Raw genomic sequence first — 6,613 nt, 5'->3', positions numbered from 1 at the left:
TAATGTGAGATACGCAGTGGGTCAGGGGTCAATCTCGTACTGACCACTTAATCTGCACAGGCTGGTAAAGCCCGATCTCGGAGTCGTAGGATGGCTAGGAGGGCTAATCGAGTGGGGAGTGCGTAAGTAAGTCGACAGGTTTCCTCGGATAAACAGGAGACAGGTTTAACAAATAATAAAATAAATGTTTATTCTATAGCTAAGGTACAGACTATACAAATTACTGATTAGAGCTTAGATGCGGATAACATAAACTTATCTATAAGGGAGCTGTAACTATTCACTATGCCGCGTGAGAGTTGACAAAGAGAGTTAAATTGGCGGTCAGTTATACCTTCTGTCGGAGGACGGTATGCGACGATCCTTCTGGACGATGGAAGCTGGCTATCTGTCACAGGTTTATGTCTTCTACCGGACAGGATCGGACGGGAGACACTGGATTCAGACCTTCCTGAGGATCGCTCGGAGGGACGGTCGCACTGAGGGGACGATCGCCCAGCACTTCCCGTGACGATCGTTTTTATACGATCTTCGTTGGCACTGAGCCAACAGGTCGTTCACTCGTTATTCTGACTAATTAGCACGTGCACGTTGACTAATTGACAAACGGACGATGTGTAAGATTCCACATCCGATCTATTTCCGTTATATTTTTTTCCATCCTCTAATGAAAAAAATATGTTAACCCAAAAAAATTTCGAACTCAAACCCCTCGGGCTCACATTAATATATAATTGTTAATGCCAGCTATATGTAATATTAACAAGCCAAACACACTAATATCCATCAATTTACATATCTGCAAATATAACTAAATTAACAAGACATTAAAATGAATTAATATTTATTACTACTTACCCAAAATTATGCAGAAAAAGCCTAAGTTCTCTCAAATAGTTTTAAACCATTGTTTAAAAAACAACAGTTTTAAAAGTAAAAATTTTTGATTTGAAAACTTTATTAATTTTATAAATAAAAAATTATACTCTAATTTAAATAATAATTCTAATGTTTTTAATAGCAAAAATCTAATATGTACTGATAAGTTTTAAAATCAAAGTATATACTGTCAGGCCGTTAATAAAGATTCACAATATGAATTGTTGATCATTAAATAACTACTGTATTTTCTTGCATACCACAGAAAATTTCTAGAGCAAAATCAACTTTCCCATAACCTAACCTAACCTACTACATACTTGTCTTGGGAGCAGCATTGCTTCATAGGCCCCATTGCAATTTAAAACTAGTGCATTATTTGTTCCATAGTATAACCTGTACATACTCTTAAAACATGCAATCTACAAGTTATATATGCACAAAATTATAACAACAAGTTTAGTATTTGTAAAACTTTTGATATAAAATTGGTGTGGATCATATTTTCAGATCTGACATTTCCATTCTTTAAAGCCAAGATTAATTTTGTCTTTTATTACTCTTTCATACTAAGAAAATCGAAGATTAAATCTTATACTTTATACACAATGATAATCTTTGAAATGAATTAGATCGCAAAATACTCAAGGTATCTTTTGATTAACTTATTTCAAAAGATCATTACTGAGATTTTCTGCTGTGTAACTTTATAAGTAAGATAATGGCTAATTCAACCATTAATTAGATATCTAAATAACTCGGACAACTGTTAAGTCTTATTAGGTCTTACTAATTTACTACTAAAAAAGCAATCCTCAGATTGCTTTCTATAGTTACAGACCAAATTTCTATATTTCCAGTATGCAAAATCAATGCTCAATAATTATTAAAATTAAATGAAGATTTGCATTATACAGTTGTGATTGTAATTATGGATACTATCAGTCTATGTTATCAGAATTAGGCCACAAACATGTAGATTAATAACTAAAATAAACTAAGTTATTTTATAATTGTGTTTAACATGTCATTTCAATATCAGTGTCAATAAAACCAGAATATCAATTATAGTCTTATTCCCTTACTTCTCTTAATGTTATCAGTCAGTTATCATTATAGGAATCTCTAGATTACAATAAATGAATTCTGCCACAATTGTAGTATTTCATAAAAATGCATTTTGCTATATTTTTCTGTATGATTCATTACTTGCATCTTTATTGATGATGATGATAAATCATTTCAGTAATTATTATAGAAATCAAATGTAGCAACGATACACTAGCTTAACTTTTGAATGGCTTTTGCAAAACAAATCAGACACCAATATAAAACAATATAAACTGCATGAAAATATAGTTAAAAAAACTAATAAATGATCCCAGGAAATTTAGAATTGAAAAATTTGATTTACTTTTTTAAAGATATATTTATCTTTAATTAAAAAAATAAATCAAATTTTTATAACCATACAAACAATTCTTTCTTTGGTGATTAGTAAAAATTTAGACCAAATATAAGAAATTGCAATATAATGATTAATTAAAATATGCAACAACAGTGCTTAGCAATATTTCATGATCATGGATTACCAGCCAAAATGGCTTTTTACAAGATTTGAGCATTTGTAGATAACAGTTATTTGCAGTTAAAAACAGTAATATGATCAAACTTCAATTTAATACCATCATTTTTTTTAATCTGAAGGCACTAAATTGAGTATAGTAATTCAAATTTACCAAAGTTTCTCAAACAATAAAAATGGATTTTAGACAAGTTTTGAACTTGATAGTAACATCTGCACTGAAATATCTGCAGTTTAGTATTAGTAATTAACAGATACTGAAGAATTCTTTATTTAATATTTATGGGAAGATCCATTTGCAAGTATTCATAGACAATTTATGAAGGTGATGCTATTTTGAAATTTGTAAGTACCTGTACAATAAATGTTCAATTTTGAATTTTATTTATACAGTCATCCCTGTGTTTATTAATAATGGGGACCGAGTAACCCTTCATGAACATCAAATTCTCAATGTTAAATTTGTAATTCGTTCCAAGACTATGTATGTATTATTCCTGCTTACAATTTTCCAGAAAAATGAACGATTTTATTAAATATACTGTATATGGTTTATAATGCTGTCATTTTATTTGAGCCAAAAGAAAAAAAGCATGATATAACTTATGACAGACACCATAAAAATGGGTAAGTGCAATGACTTTAGTATTATACCTATTCAAACATCCAGTTTGCACAGGTGCCAATTCCAGTTTACAGTAGTATGTTATTTCTCTTCCCAAAAGATTAAAACCTTTCATGAAAGTTGAAAATTTGGGGAAAAATTTCATATCACAAATAATTGAATTCCCAAACATTGTCGTTCATGAACATTGAGGGTGTATTTATATATTTTTATACACATGCACACACACATACATACCCATTCACAGGCCAAATTGATTAACTCCATTTATAAATCCTTATTATAATTGTTATTGTTTTTACATTTTTCTCATAATTAATTTTATATATCTTAACATTAAAGCTATGCTTTAATATAACAGGATATAAAAATACGTTCTACAGTACTATGTTTTTTTTAAATTTAAAGTTTAAAAAAATTTTTTTTTAAATAATTTATATTATCAATTTTCATACTTTTTGTTTTGTGAAGTTAATTGATTTGGCAAGTGAGCAGCTCATATTTTAATATATAAAAAGAAAAAACAAAAATTCAATACTTGATATAATTTTGGTATCAGCTAAATCAATATCACAGAGTGATCCACAGGTTGCCAGCAACTTAGTTATGGTAAAAAAAAAAAAACTATATTTTCATCTTGCGCTAATATTTGGATATTTATTTGATTAAAAAATGTGAAGTAATGATAAGATTAACATAATACATATTACTACTGTATCTAATGTTCCAAATTTATTATTGTAAACAGGAAATGTATTATTTTAGGTAAGTGATTGGATGATTGGATCTGTTTTGATTAATATAACAATATACAGTCAACACACCTTAATACTAAGAACGCACATTTATTCAGCTAAACAAACATTTTCAACCCATTTCGTGGGCCATCATCAGGTTAAAGATGTTCGAATCCAAGCCATTATCGAACACGTTCAAATTTAAATTATATTAAAACATATGTTGAAATTAAATTACGTAAATAAGCGTAACAAAATTAATACAATAAATACGAAAAACAAAATAATATAAAAAGGAATACAAAATATGGTAATTTCCCGCAATACAATATGTAAACATTTTTTATATATTAACCCAGGTTTTCATTGAGTCTGGTGGATGTATCATCCTACAAGTTTTTTTCTGATTATGTATTTCCATGCTGACAGTAAAATGGTTGCATCCTTATAGTTTAAACATTTATCCGTCAAACTGGATCTGTAGATCTCACACTTCTCTGTTGTGGATGCAAGTGTACCTTTGCAATAATTCTGGCCTCCTCCCATTTAACTATGGATCCATCTGTTTGTGCTATTTTTGATAATGCTGTTGCATATTGGCTCTTTGCAATGTCATACTTATGCTCCTTCATCCTCACACTAAGGTTTCTATTAGTGACTCCAATGTATTCTTTATCTATTCCTAATTGGTCGTTCTTGTATGGTATTGCATATACTCCTGCTTGTTCTTTTTCATTAATTTTTTCTTTGTCGTTTCTGAGCAATGTATATAATGTAGCTGCTCTTTTGTATACTATATATGGGTTAATATATAAAAAATGCTTACATATTGTATTGCGGGAAATTACCGTATTTTGTATTCCTTTTTATATTATTTTGTTTTTCGTATTTATTGTATTAATTTCGTTATGCTTATTTACGTAATTTAATTTCAACATATGTTCTAATATAATTTAAATTTGAACGTGTTCGATAATGGCTTGGATTTGAACGTCTTTAACCTGATGATGGCCCATGAAATGGGTTGAAAACGTTTGTTTAGCTGAATAAATGTGCGTTCTCAGTATTAAGGTGTGTTGACTGTATATTGTTAAAGAATCTGAGTGAGAATAGGACATTAACATTTAAATATTGATAATAAAATTGAATAATTTATAAAATTCCACTTATAATAAAAATATCCTATTCCAAATATTAATGGAAATTTATTAGTTAAACATTTCCAGATCTCTGCTGATCCACTGTCATAAGATTGGTACTTTTTAAATACAAGAGTTTTTTTTTTAAGAAAAACAATTGAATAAATTATCTTTTAACATTTTGGAAAAAATACAAAAACCATATTTTAATGAACAAATTTACTTTAATAACTTAAACATATTCAGGATGTTTTCCCATTTCCAAAATCATTTTAAAAAGTTTTTTTTTATACTTCAAATAGAGAAATAGACAGACAGAAAAATTATAAATAAAATTACAATACCACCACAAAGACTACATTTGTCTGTGTATCTTCACACACAAATACTCATTTGAATACAGAATGCATTAAATAGTGATAAAAATAGGTTTTTCAAAGCCCTTTGGTTATTGATGTGTACGAATATAGTAGTTAAATTTTTAGAATAAAATTAAATATGTCCCCTGAAGAGGTGAAGTGCTCCCTGTAGAACCTGACATTAGTTTTTATGTATTAACACATGAAGATACTCCATCAAAAGTTTTATACTGTATTAATCTTAACTGGAATTTGAAACTTTAAAATTAAATAATCTAAAAACATTAAAATGCAACTAAACAACTTATATTAGAATTAACAATATAATAATAAAGAAAATATAGCAGTATTAATTAAGATCAGCATAAATCTTGAAATGCTTAAAAATAAATTCCTAAACATCTAGAACAGAGTTTTAGAATTCACATTTTTCTTTTTCATTTAAACTTTCTACTATTGTAGTATTATATGTTCTACTTTCTGTAATATTCAACAAATATATAGTTTTTCTAATATTCTATTGTAAAAACTTCATGGAACAGAAAAACCATAATATGATAGAGATCTTTATTTGTTCACTTATGTTAAATGTAAAAATAGTTTTGCTAATTTACATAAAATGATTCTTTATTCTTGTATAAAAAGCAATTTCACCAAGTCACATCACAAATAAATAATCAAAATTTAAACAATGAAATTATTTATGGAGACAAATGAGAAAACATTTTTCAACTTCACTTTACAACTTTTTTTGTTCAATATGCAAAACATTATCTACATAATCATGATAAGAATCACCTGCAATGTCTTTTATCCAAGTATCACATTGATTTTTTTGAGAGAATATGGATAAGTGTTTTAGGTATGATGATAATATGTATTTCAAAAGAGAAATAAGTGAAGATATGATAAAGAAATAAGTTTTCTATATGATTTAAAGTATAATTTCAGATCAAAAGCACACAGATAGACAAATATTTAATATTTACTCCATCCCTTCCTTCCAAATGGAGTATGTTTTGTGTTTCCTTATGCATATTTAAAAACAAAATATTTTTAATCCAGAAGACTTTAATTTTGAAATGTCAAATAAAAATGGGATGATATGTCACATAGTTTATTATTTTCATAGTAAATATATAATTAAACACTGGTAAGGAGTCATTTTAATTTTCATTAAATGAATTAGGTATGAAAACATATAAACTTTTCCAATAAAAATATAATAAGGAAATAATTGCACAATTTGTGACTAGTCGTGCATGTTGGCAACTTGTATTTCAGTCTCA

The 6,613-nt window shown here is 27.9% G+C and overlaps 1 long non-coding RNA gene across 1 annotated transcript in view; it reads right to left on the bottom strand.

Moving 5' to 3' along the window:
* The window catches only part of LOC111639222, a 2,547-nt gene extending 1,835 nt beyond the window's left edge, over positions 1-712 (bottom strand). Inside the window, exon 1 of the long non-coding RNA XR_002759028.1 lies at positions 335-712. This is a non-coding gene — a long non-coding RNA (uncharacterized LOC111639222). The remainder of the gene's footprint in view (positions 1-334) is intronic.
* Between the last annotated feature and the right edge of the window lie 5,901 nt (positions 713-6,613).

Source organism: Centruroides sculpturatus, unplaced genomic scaffold, assembly GCF_000671375.1.
Source record: "Centruroides sculpturatus isolate CEXI.00-Female unplaced genomic scaffold, Cexi_2.0 scaffold1337, whole genome shotgun sequence".
NCBI lineage: Eukaryota > Metazoa > Arthropoda > Arachnida > Scorpiones > Buthidae > Centruroides > Centruroides sculpturatus.
The sequence above is the reverse complement of the archived record's forward strand: the minus strand, read 5'-3'. Positions and strand labels throughout refer to the sequence as shown.